A 14187-nucleotide genomic window follows, 5' to 3' on the forward strand; every position below is an offset into this window, starting at 1 on the left:
CTGTAACTTGGCACTACTACCCACATACTAAATCTGCCAAAACCTGGTTTTCTGCTAAAACCATTTTGCTGCTGAAAAGTTAACCGCTGTAAAGAACATGTGCAAAATGGCTTTAATTCTCCAGTTTGAACAGAATAATGTAGCCTATTTTAATATCTATACGTCACACTTTGTGAACACCAGTCTTTCCTGTACAAATAAATTCCTTGCTTTTATGGCATAAATTTTATTAATATAAAAATGACTGATAAACTCATACATTAATGAATATTTTATTGTAAATATATAAATAAAATTCAGTAATAAATGTAATTACAAAGAAAATTCAGTACATTTACCATGTATAGCATTCTGCCTTTCCCCCTTTCTTTTGCAATCCACGCAATTTAGAAGTATAGTGACATCAAACATTAGCCTACATAAAACAAAGTTTGAAACCCCCTTCGTAATGTCCTCTCTTGATTTTACACAAACTGAAACAATTGCTCTATATACGACTGAATATAAAAATCAGTCAGATGCTTAACTTTGTGTTTATTCCATGCTTATTAATAGAGAAAAAAAATGAGGGGGAAAAGAAACATAATATGAAAAGTGTGTGCTTATTAAACATTTAACATTTCTCATACATTACAAGAAAAGGTGAAAATGCTTCTGTAATTTATGAGAAAATAGTAGGCTATAACCAAAATATCAGTTAAGATTCTTATGAGGCAAAACAAATCTGTTTTGCCTCATAAGAATCTAAACTGGTGGGAAGTGATGGACAGTAGACTGTTTAGTAAACTGGGGTTATTCGCTAGATGTGATACGTCATCGTATAAGTAAAATCGCATACATTTGCAAAGTAAAATCAGGGAAAAGAGTGGAAACGGTCTGTCGCACTATTTTTCTTGCGTATTTCAGTTTTCAATGCAAATAATTTTAGCTCCGCCCACAACGTCATCACATCGGCCAGTTTGTCCACTAGAAATTGATTTGAATGGAAACCCAATTTTAGGTTGATTATGCGCATTACTTTTGCCGAATTTCAAATGCGCGTAAGACGTTATTCGCTTTGATATCTTAATGAAAACATAGCCAACGTTTTCAGTTACTAGGAAACTGCACACAAGAAAAAACAACAAATCTCTGGCTAGCCCTGTTGTCTTTGCAGCCAATCACAGTAAGAATAGGAAACATTCAAAGCTACACAGGTTAGCATAAAACCCTCAGTCCAGCTACAAATCCAACTGGAACCATCGTCAGACGCAACTGCTAAAAAAGGTGCCTATAATATTAAACAAACTGGTTTATAACATATTAATGCATTTCCTTATTTTATTTATCTGTACGGCTTTATATTAAAGTTTTAACAAGTTTACCAAGAACCGAAAATCTATTGTAAAAATATAAATTCATATATTATATATATATATGGGCTTCAGTGAGTTACAGGAAAATAGTTCCATCTAGGGTTTCTGTGACATCATAAATCACGAGACTGAAGGCTGAGTAATTTATAAACTGTCACAGAAACCTGAGATGGAACTGTTTTCCTGTAACTCACTGAAGAGGCCCATCTATTATTTTTTATGTGATGCTAATATTAAAGATGATGAGGTTCAGCAGTCCAGTTTTTTTTTTTTTTTAAACTAGTGTTTCAGTGCTGTACAGACGTTGTGTAATGACTACCTCTACAATACCAATACATTGTGTAATGACTACCTCTACAATACCAATACATTGTGTAATGACTACCTCTACAATACCAATACATTGTGTAATGACTACCTCTACAATACCAATACATTGTGTAATGACTACCTCTACAATACCAATACATTGTGTAATGACTACCTCTACAATAGAGCAGTGTGGAGGAGTGGTTAGGGCTCTGGACTCTTGACAGGAAAGACACTGGGAGGGACAATGATAACAGAACTATAGGACTTTCAAATACCCTGTGGACTCCATTCCCAGGTTAGTTCAGGCTGCTAGAACTGCTGGATGTGCCCCAACAGTCGACTGCATGGTTTACTTTTTTCAATAAAATAGATAGGAGGTTTCCATTTGTTGTAATAGGTTTATTTTGAATTTGTTACCTTTGCATACTATATTGCAGGGTTTGTTGGCAACACCATGTTAAACTTCATTATGCTGAATGCATTTGGTTTGGTAATCAATACAAAATACTTCTGTCTGGTTGTAAATTCCCCAAGCTTACAGATCATATTTCAATAACGAAATGACACAAACTCTGTAGAATATCAAATCTGATATATACGATTTATCACCAAATTAACTAGACATATGGAAAAAAAAAGTAGTGTTGTACATTTGTAAAAAAATAAATTAAAAACTCAAGTACTCAGTTGCCAATTTTTTCAATGCATAGCGACTCTGGCATTAACTATGTGCATGTATTTAAAAGTTCCAAAATACACTGTTTTATAAATGTACGTATTAACATATGTCTTATAATCCTTTGTTGCTCTGGCTTTATTGCAGAAATACTGCTATAATAACGATTCTCCTAGGCAGGGCGTAGTCTGTTTTTTGGACAGAAGGGAGGAGACAGGTTCTGCGCCATTTCTGGAACCTTCCTCTTACAACAGCAGCCGCCATTTTAAGTAAAACATTAAAAATAAACATGTAATCGCATCCAAAAGATTAAACCATACATAAAATGATCAATACACGTCTAAATATCGTTCGGCATTAATTAACAAAAAGTAAATGGAAACACAACTATTCACTTTTGCCAAACCAAGCTTACCATCTTCCCGCTTTAAAAGGAAAGTAAAAGTTCATTTAAAAATATCTAGAAATATGTTTTACTATAGCACCAACAAAATAGTATACGCATTAAAATAACTGACCTCCACTCATTTACATTATTTTTTGTAGATGCTTTTTTAAATGTAGTCGCTATTAACGTTATAACTGCTATCCGTCTAGTAAACATAACAACATTGATTAGAAAAACAAAAATCAGTCCGAATTTTTAAATTTGAAACACAGTAGCCAAATGACCAGCGCCAGACATTACGTCACGTTTTTATTTAAACTCATCAACCTTTTTTGTCAACAGTGAAAAAATCGTAGGGCACTCAGAAAATACAAATAGGCAGATAAAAATACAACGAGTAAAATATATTTTTCAATCGGAAGTAGATGCTAGTATTTTTATTCTCTGCATTATCAATCTTAGAAAAAAAATACTTACATATAGATAGATACACATATATAATTTATTTCCATAAAGGTTAAATAAGAAAAAAAAACAATGTAAACACAATACATGTTTTTTTTGTTTGTTTTTTGTTTTTTAGTAAAACACAGCTTCTTACAGTTAGCTCGACATGGACTAACAACCATCTAATGTCCCTGAAAATGATGTAGTTACAAAACCCTCTAGTCCCTGTCCGTGATGTATGAAGTAATGTCCTTACTAAAAAGTATAATAAAAAAATAAACTTAAAACCCCAAACCGTAAACTATTCTAGTTTTTACAAAAAAAAACGTACTTTGTTTCGTATCCAATATGAATGTAAGTTACGCCCTACATAAATGATCTAGACAAAAATAGCAGCATATCCATTGCAAAAAACAGTTATTTCGGTTGGATTGTTCGGCGCTCGAAATCAAACATGTCGAATGGATCAATTTAGCTAGTTGATCTTTAAAAAAACGTAATCAACTAAAGCCTGGTAACCGATCGTATTTTAACAGCAAACACAAAAACAGTGAATGTAGTAACAAAAGAGTCACAAAAGGCTGATCAAAATAACTACAAACTGAGGAAAACATGTCTTGCTCGTTTATTGTTTGGTGTTTTGATGATGTACTGAATGACACACGTAGATGTCCAACCCCGAGTCACCAGCAAGGCACGGTCCCTGTCTTTTCGCTTTCTTTTTTTCCCTTGAAAAGCCTCCTCTTGTTGTTTGTAATGACTGTAATAACTTACCGATGTTTTTTACGTAGTGGGGCTCGTCACTGATTACGGTAGGAGTGGATGGCCTGAGCCGCTGCACACGTAGCCGCCACGTCAGCTCTGATGCTACTTAGCTGAGTAAAATGTCGGCGAGACCCTCGGCGTCTCTAACAAAAACGAAGGACCACGAAAAAAAAATCAACCCACCCGGGGGCGGGGACAAATCAGAGGGTTTTAGGTAGGAGGGGCCAATTTAAAAAAAAAAAAAACTCTGCAAAAGCACACGATAGCTGGATAAGCGTTTGTACGAAGGTGGGGCAAGAGAAGTAAACCCAAAAATATCAACGTTAACCGTATCACTTTGAAAAGAATCATAAAATCGCTGCGCGCGTGCTGGGGAATTGGAATTGTGATTGGACAAAAACAGCAACGGACTCTGCGCGCTCTGCTCTGTGTGTACTGTTTTCTAGCATTTATGACATGCCTGTAATACGATCGGATATTGGGAAGTATCCGTCTTTTTTATCAGCAATTTTAATTTGTGAAACAAGCAAAACACCTATTAGCGTTTGAAACATAAATCAGCTTGTAAAGTGGTACTATCCCACTTCACAGACACGAACGTTATTGCATCTCTAAGACAGAACAAAAACTGAACCAAAGTGTAGTCCATACCTTACCGTTTTAAATCATGTGCACACACCAGTGAAAAGACGCATAAATAAATGGTTCCGACTCAAATAAATTGGCACGTATAATAAAAGAAGACAGTGGTTGACTGGTTTGCATTATTATTATTATTATTATTATTATTATTATTATTATTATTATTATTATTAATATTATTATTATTATTATTATTATTATTATTATTATTATTATTATTATTTACACAGGGAAAAAAAACATCGTTTGGGGGAAAAAAGTATTTTTTTTCCGTTTTGCTTTGTGATCTAGTCTAATTGAGATAGATAACTATGTAAGTAGTAGAAGGACCATACCGATTACAACATGACGAGCATACCAGGTTTCAAGCCACAGCCCTACATCTGAACAGTGGGCGACTCAGGATCGTGGAAGAATTCAGGAGAGAAGGCAGAGGAAGTGAAGGGTGGGGGGAGTTTTTTTTTTAAGGATAAGGGGAGGGAGACCTGTGGAAAATAAATAAATTAGCCCCAAGAATGGATTGTAGGAGTATTTTGTTATGCAGATTGTTTTCGTGATTTTTTTGTTTTTAATAAACTCAGAATTACCAAGGTGATTCGCAATGTAATAATATACATAAGAACATAAGAAAGTTTACAAACAAGAGGAGGCCATTCAGCCCATCTTGCTCGTTTGGTTGTTAGTAGCTTATTGATCCCAGAATCTCATCAAGCAGCTTCTTGAAGGATCCCAGGGTGTCAGCTTCAACAACATTACTGGGGAGTTGGTTCCAGTAAATTCTATTCAGAGATACCAATTGTTACCATAGATTATTTTACTGTACACAGCACACAGACAGGGAGAATGTCACATACACACAATATCGTGATAGAAACACTTGCCTGGGCGTGGACTTGACAAAAACATATTTCTGTATGATACATAGCTCTAAATGTATACTATACAATCTAATATTAATGTAATTACGGTAACCCTTTTATAACAAAATGTCTCCAAATGTATTACAGGCTCAAGTACATTAATCCATCCACCATGCCTTTCTTTTAAACTTGTGATCAAGGGGCATTCCACATTTTCAAGAATGGGCAAACCATAGCTCTATTTCTAAGTCTACAGGCAAACAGATTTCAGGGGGCTTAGCAATATAAAATAAAATGTTTAGCAAGAATGCACACTTCTTTCTTAAAGAAGTATAGGGAAAGGCTTGTTAAAAACTACAGTATTCTAATCATGTTGACATTAGTTATTTCATATTAAAATAATGCAATAATAGCATGAATACCGGTCCCCGTTTCATCTCTAATACAGTATTATCAATACTCACGTGATACCTGTGATTTAAAAAAATAATTTTCATACTCTACTGGGACATTCCAACAATGCAGTTTTCTAAGACAACACAACACATTCACCAGTTTATTATTGTTCTAATAGCATTTGGAAATTATATATGTTTTCGTAATACTTTATTTTCAAGCAATACAGATAATGTTCTACTCCTAACCCCTATGAAATCATATGCGTGAACTTGCAAAAAGCCTTTGACAAAGTGCCACATGAAACACAAACCCCAAGCTGCAATCTGTGTGAATACAAGGAAGTACATACAAGTGGATACATAACTGGTTAAAACATAGGAAGCAGAGAGTACTGGTAAGAGAAGGAGCCTCTAGCTGGGGTCGTGTACTCAGTGGGGTGTGCCCTTGGACCCTTGTTGTTTCATAACTACATCAATAACTTTGATTGGTGTTACATACTCTTAGTCTATACAATTCAAAAAGGAGTTGATATATTTAACCATAACTAATACTTGAAGTGCAGCACAGAAACCAGGACCAGCGGACAGAAATTAAGAGGAGATAGACTTAGTACAGAGAGAAGGAGACACTGTGGTGAGGGTATGGAATGGGTTACCTAGTCATGCTATTGAAGTAGCATCATTTGGATCCTTTAAGACCCAAATTGAAAGTTTTGAGATCAATCAACTACTAGGAACCAGATGAGCTTAGATGGACCTCCTGTTATGTTCTTTTCTTACACCTAGATATCATGCCAAATAGCAGTCATGATGTAGTCATGACAGCAATGTGTTCACTGAAGATGACATATACCTTTTTATTTATAGAGAGTGGTCAGGGATGGGTTTGAAGTGAGCTGTTGTTACTTCACACATCTTGCCTTAGATGGATAAATGACTTGATTCTAGGCAACTTGAGGTTGTATGGGATCCCCAGCTCCAGACAATGCGACCCCAACATTACATTCTCGGTTTGAGGTCAAGAGACATGTTCATGTTGTTACGTGGAGGAGCAGCTTTTCATTGTCTTTTGTACAGCGGTATCGGCGCTATGCTTTAGTGCGAGAGGTCCCGGGTTCGCGCCCGCCCTCTGCCTGTGTGTGGATTGCCTCGCCCTGTGGGATGCGCCTAAAGCCTGCTGCACACAGCCCAACTCAAGCCATCCCAACTCATCTCATCTGAGTTTGCACAGATACTGCGATCAGTTGTGCTCAGTTTTGGTTTGACATCACAATTGAGTTTTTCCCGACTGGGTGTCGCACACTGCTAAGACTGAATTAGACGGACCACAACTAGATCCTGGTGATTACTATGTATGCAGATTTAATTAATACTGCCCTGTACACATTTTTGTATTAATTTAGCCCAACATAGCGACCCTCATATTATGCCTGGCATCGTATGCTGATTAGACGGTGGAGACAGCGCCGCGAGGCAACCAGAAGCGCTTATTAGCCTATAATTAATTGACCATTTATACCATGCAAACGTTTCAGGCAGTGTTTGACTTTTTGTATAGCTTGTCTACTACACTTTAGCCTTTGGTAAATAAAATCCAACTAGGTGTCAAGGTAAGGCAAATATTATTTGTAAATATGAAAAAACAATGTCTTGTTTAGTTTTTGTGTTTTTTCTTTTTCTTTTAGAATTGAACAGTTGTGGAGAGATGTATTCAGTAGTGTCCTGGATGTTTTCTATCAGATCTTTTACAACTTGGAGGCTGAGGCACAGCTCAGTCCAGACAATGAAATTCATCTTTATGCATTGCACTGTGATTTCCTTCCACAAGTCCAGAGGCACCTCCAATTCTTCAAAGAAGGCTGGAATAACCACAAGCTTAGAACAAAAGGCAACCAGTCTCCAGTCCAGTTATGGCTAAGATACAACTGGGAATGGGCCAGAGAAGATCCTTCTCAGGTATTAATGTACCTTTTTTAGGTCCAGTAATACAGTGGTTCTCAACACTGGTCCAGAAGGAGCCCTGTGTCTGCTGGAATTTGTTCCAGCCAAGCTCTCAACTAGTTAGTAACGAGTATTTACTGCACATTTGTGTAATGACTACCTCTACAATACCAATACATTGTGTAATGACTACCTCTACAATACCAATACATTGTGTAATGACTACCTCTACAATACCAATACATTGTGTAATGACTACCTCTACAATACCAATACATTGTGTAATGACTACCTCTACAATACCAATACATTGTGTAATGACTACCTCTACAATACCAATACATTGTGTAATGACTACCTCTACAATACCAATACATTACACCGTGTAACAATTTATTTTTTTTTGGTTCCTGGATAGTAAGTGTTATTTCCTAATTGCTTATGCCTCAAAAGTATAGAAAATGGCTATTATTCCCCACAAACTTTGCTTTTGTGACCAGGACAGTGATATTTTGAAATGTACCTATTTCCAATGAGAAAACGGGTGAATTTGTGTCTTTTCGTTCACATAAAATCAGAAAAAAACAACATATGAATCCAAATGAACATGTATTTATACTAAAGTAATACAAAAATGACTACAAAAGATTTAGAAGTGAGTAGTTTTTCGAGATTTACGATTATACTGTAAATCACTTTCACGAATCAGCCCCCAAATAGTCTCCCATCATGTTCTCGTTATACTGTCCTTGGTAGCGGCGTTCAAAGTCCAGTATATCCTGGTGGAAGCACTCGCCTTGCTCCTCCGAGTACGCTCCCATGTTCTCCTTGAATTTATCAAGATGAGCATCAAGGATATGGACTTTGAGGGACATCCTACAGCCCATTGTGCCGTAGTTCTTCACCAGAGTCTCAACCAGCTCCACATAGTTTTCGGCCTTGTGATTGCCCAGGAAGCCCCGAACCACTGCGACAAAGCTGTTCCAAGCCGCTTTCTCCTTACTAGTGAGCTTCTTGAGGAATTCATTGCACTCCAGGATCTTCTTTATCTGTGGTCCGACAAAGACACCGGCTTTGACCTTTGCCTCAGACAGCTTAGGGAAGAAGTCTTGAAGGTACTTGAAGGCTGCCGACTCCTTATCTAGAGCTCTGACAAATTGTTTCATAAGGCCCAATTTGATGTGCAGTGGTGGCATCAGCACCTTCTTGGGATCCCAGCCGTACTCATCATACTTCAAGGCGTCCAGCAATGTCTTGATGCTGTTGTAATCCTCTTTGAGGTGCACCGAGTGAGCCAGGGGAAGAGACAGGTACTTGTTACCATTATGGAGCAGCACGGCTTTTTGGCTCCTGGATGAGCTGTCAATGAAGGACAGTATAACGAGAACATGATGGGAGACTACATTTGGGGGCTGATTCGTGAAAGTGATTTACAGTATAATCGTAAATCTCGAAAAACTACTCACTTCTAAATCTTTTGTAGTCATTTTTGTATTACTTTAGTATAAATACATGTTAATTTGGATTCATATGTTGTTTTTTCTGACATTATGTGAACGAAAAGACACAAATTCGCCTGTTTTCTCATTGGAAATAGGTACATTTCAAAATATCCTGGTCACAAAAGCAAAGTTTGTGGGGAATAATAGCCATTTTCTATACTTTTGAGGCATAAGCAATTAGGAAATAACACTTACTACCCAGGAACAAAAATTGTGTTACATAGTGTTATTCCTGTAGTTTGATCAGTGTTAATCTTTCTTAGTATTATACTTCTGAACCCTGACAAGTACTAATACCTCACAATATTACCAAGGTATATAAGGTAAATCATAATTTTTATATTGTTAGTGGTTGTTTTTTCAACAGTTCCTGTAATTTGTTAGTGTGACAGGTAAAACAAATTGGGTCAGAAAAGGAGGTAACATTGGCAAAAAAATTTAAATTATAAAGAAACAGACATCAAAATTTGACGATTTTTTTTTAATTGTTTGGGACAGCTGTATTTTTTGTCATTGAGTCTGCATAGCACTGACTTTGTTAAATAATAAAATGGCCTAATAAAATTGCCAGTCGTTAATTTGAATTTCTTTCTTAGTACATTTAGTATTTATATAACAGAACATTAATCTGGATGTTTATTTATTTATTTTTTTTACTTTGTAATGTTTATATTTCTAGTTGTCAAATCAAATATGTTGTATATTTTAATTAGCCCCTTAAGGAGTTCAAACAGATTTCTCATGGCAGAATTCTAAATTAGACAAGTCCAAAGCCGGTGTCCACAGTACGTATACAGGAAAGAAGATCCTCCTCAAATGATGAGTAGTGAAAGTCGTGTCTGGGTAGTTTAATGGTTTCGAAGCAGGTGGATGCTTTGGGCAGCTTGGTATCTGTGACCTCAACAGACAGCTCTTTCGGGAGGACCTCCCATCCAACCCAGAATCTGAGGAGATCAATCAGCGCTCTTGGTGATGCTACAATAGTAAAAAATAAATAAATGCCTCTTTTCAAATTTCACAGGGTCTTAAGTACTGTCAAGTCAGCTTTTTGAAAAGTATCAAATATTTTTACTTTTGTTTATTATAATGTTCTACGTATTATCTATCTATGCACATATAATACTTGCATATAAAAGACATGAAGGTTGTATTTGTGCTCTGAGTTGTAAAAAAAAAAAAAGAAATCATACTAGCACAGTAGTGACATCAAAATGTTATTCCTCTACAAGATTATTCTTATTCATTACATTCCCTTTCAGTTTGAACATTAGCTTATGTACTCTTTATATATGAATATTACATATGAAGTGATGGCAAATGCTGTTTAAAGTGATGAAGAATAAGTTGTCCTTTCTTGTATAAGGTAAGAATGAGTTGGATGGCTAAAATAAAATTATACATGGCAATGATTAATAGATTAAATTATACAGTTTTCAATGAATGTCCTGAAGAAGCCTGTGATACAGCATTTAGTCTCAAGAGAACAGTCATCATCATCATCATCTTCCTCCACATTCAATGTGGGCCAGGTGATTCTTTCAAGGATCATCTTGAGGAAAAAAAGAATGAATAGATAAATGAATGAACGGCAGGGGATCTCTTGCTGAACCTTATTGGCCATTTTTGTTCAATTCCAATATTGAAATTGCTCAATACCAAGCTTCATCTCAAAGCTCTGTACAAGCTGGGTTTTATATTGTAGACCAAAACATACTAGTATATGATCTTCACAGTTACACCAAAAAATATATAAACTTCAGAATTAGAAATATAACTAGTAAATCACATTATCAAAACACTGAAACAGTAACACACTGCCACGGTAATAAAATGTAACACACCTGGGAGGTGTATAGTGTGTCAGAGGCCCTTGGAAACATCAGTGGAATAATATCACTTCTTTCCTTCAGGCGAGGCCAGACCAATGTCTCTTTCAGTCCTTTCCTCAGCTGTTTAACCTGTCGAGTTGTTCTTACAATAACCTACCACAACTGAGAAGAGTATAGCATAGAGTAATAAGCAAACTAAAGAATGTACCCAATTAAAATGCATATCTGTAGGTCAGGGGTGGTCAAACAGCCCTGTGGACTCCCATCCCCAGCCGGTAAAGGAACGACAGGATCGAACCAGCAACCTCAGAGTCGTAAAGCGCACCCTGCACTCCTAGTGGAGGCCTTTACCAAATCCGCCACTCGGAAGCCCAATCCAGCGGATTTTATAGGTCACCTTTCATTATCAATGTCTAAAACACATGGAAGAATTTCAAAGTGCTGAATTAAGCAGGTGGATTTGTTAAATGAAGTCCTTTTAAGTGATCATTTCAATTAAAAAATCCCTCATCAGACCTCAATCACAAGAGTTTCCTTTTTATTGAACAAATTTGCTGGATACGGAAACAAACCTACTTACAGCGTGAAGGAGGAGTTTGTCCATTAGCCAATGCCGATTTTCTTCTGTCACCCCTGGATGAACCCAGCTTAATGCCAATTGCAGTATAAGGCTTGTATCTTCTTCACTGAGAACTGCTTTGGACTCCATCTACAATAAAAACAAACACACACACCATCAGTAACCACCCATCTTATAGAAAACAACACAAAGCACAGTAATGCAGATATTTCAACACTGTTCATATTCAAAGTAAGAAACTTATTAATATAAACGTAGGCATTTACATATATGCAGATATCATATAAATCAACCTATCACACACAATATTAGTTAATCATTGATGCATTAGATCATACGTCATTAGTTCTTTAGCTAATGCAATCCTTAGAATAGCTTTTCTTAATTTTGAAAACATTTAACAAGACCAATACATTTATTTTTGTAAGACTACATTAGCATAAACATTTCCTGAAACACACTATACGCATATTTCATTATTTTACTGCAAGTAAACCTTTCAAAATAGTTAAAGTACTGTATTTAACATTGACCAATTACATTAACAAAAACGCTATACCTGCTGTTACAGCCGTCACTGTGACTCTTTATTTTGAGAAGGAAAAGTCTTTCTCACAAAAGTGGCACTTCATCAGGGGCCCATAAGGACAGTCCAGGAACCTACAAAATAAATTGCAGCAGACACATCATTCACTGCAAATGCAATGTTACACTACAGCTGAATGAACATGTAGAACCCTCAAAACCCACCTAAGAAGATGGATGAATAATAATAATTTACCAGCACTAGATAAAAGAAAAAAACAATAAGCTATTACCTGATCCATATTAAGACCTCTTTGTAGCGGCCTTACATAGATAATGGCAGAGCCGATTTGGGTTTCTGGGTCCCTGAAATATTTTGCTGAGTACCCCTCATTAGGGCAAGGAGTAACAGCCAAGATCCGTCTTCTCGTAGATCCTGAAATCTTCATTAGTTCAAATCCACCACCCTCACTCAGTTTGGGATAAGATTTGAATAACTGGCTTTTGAATCCTTCACAGCTGCTGTCACAACCTTGACATAAAAAAGAACACAAATGTAATAAATGTGAATCTAGCGAACACCTTACACACTGATATACAACCTTGTATTTTGCTGCTACTAAAGCAGCATAGGTTTTTTATTGGTTTTATTTTTTTATAGCAAGATCTGTGTCTGTTTTAACCTTGTACAAAGCACAATTGTCTTGGTGTTTTTAAATGTATTTCAAATTCATTTAAAACAATATGTATGTCTGTATGCATGAATGTCATCTTTAAAAGAAATGTAAAATGAATGAAAAAAGAATGGGTGTAAATGTAAAAAATGTAAAATCTCAATAAAAGAGTATTTTACTAAAGATTTCCATGGAAAGGAACATTTATGAGTTTCAACTAATTTTTGGATGCCCTGCTTTGGCGGGGCTTCCTTGTGTTGTAAAAGAATAGAATTACAGTATGTAAGTAAAATCACAGCATAAATTAGAGTGCTACCAGAGCTTAAACAGACCATACTCATTGGCACAGTTAAAGACCAAAAACAACTACTGACCAAATACAGATTGAGCCACCACACTTTAACAATTGAAAAGGGTCCACACAGAGCCACGTGGAGACCCAGAGAGAGGAGCACTGTGTGAGCACTGTGAGTTAGACCACATAGAGACAGAGCTCCACTTCCTGCTGCACTGCCCCAAATACAAGCTGGGCAGGGACACATTCATACCCTAATTCACGAGTCACATAAGTGACTTCACCCACCTCACAGAAACAGAAAAATTACAAATATTTTTAGGAGAGGTGGGGATAACTAGCTGCAGAATATGTGACTATCTGCCACAGTCTAAGAGAAAAAAAATAACCTGCACTGAAAATATGTATTTTCATTGTGCCTGTTTATACACTGTACCTGTCTGTTTGTATGTTTATTTTTCATTCTCATACATTGTAATTATTTTGGCAAGACTTGTTTATTCCTGTCATGCCAATAAAGTTTATTGAATTGAATTGAATATAGTGTTGGTACGATAAATGGGCGTGCTATTCACAGTAATCTCCGTTACAGACTGCAGCTTTCTTGCTCAAACTAAGAAAGTGGGTGCCTTAGTCGTGTATGTACAGTAGAACCGGTTGTACCCCACTTTCATCCAATCCCTCAACCAATGCAATTTGTGATGGTGGGAAGGGAAGGGTAGGGAAGCCTCTGAATCATTTGGTTCGCAAAATTCACTGAGCAGAAGCAGATGAAACGCTTCGTGCTCTTTAGTGCCATCTCTTGGTAGATCTGCACAACTAATACATAATACAACTCAAGACTTTTTAAAAATGTATTTCTTAGCAGACGCCCTTCACTGGGCGACTTATCGTTGATACCTTTTACCAGGGTTTCCAGCTGTCCCTGTTTTGAGTAATGTGTCGGGAATTCAATATGCCTCTCCAGGACATTGAATCATGTTCCATACAGTACCATA

At 36.5% G+C, this 14187-nt stretch overlaps 1 protein-coding gene across 2 annotated transcripts in view; it reads right to left on the minus strand.

Annotated features, from left to right (window-relative positions):
- LOC117394656 (cAMP-responsive element modulator-like) overlaps nt 1–4124 on the minus strand; it is a 31614-nt gene extending 27490 nt beyond the window's left edge. For both annotated transcript variants that reach the window (XM_033993045.3, XM_033993044.3), the window contains exon 1: nt 3953–4124. The gene's annotated coding sequence lies outside the window, so the exon portion shown is untranslated. The remainder of the gene's footprint in view (nt 1–3952) is intronic.
- Nucleotides 4125–14187: the final 10063 nt, after the last annotated feature.

The sequence above is a fragment of the Acipenser ruthenus genome, chromosome 3 (genome assembly GCF_902713425.1).
Source record: "Acipenser ruthenus chromosome 3, fAciRut3.2 maternal haplotype, whole genome shotgun sequence".
Lineage (NCBI taxonomy): Eukaryota > Metazoa > Chordata > Actinopteri > Acipenseriformes > Acipenseridae > Acipenser > Acipenser ruthenus.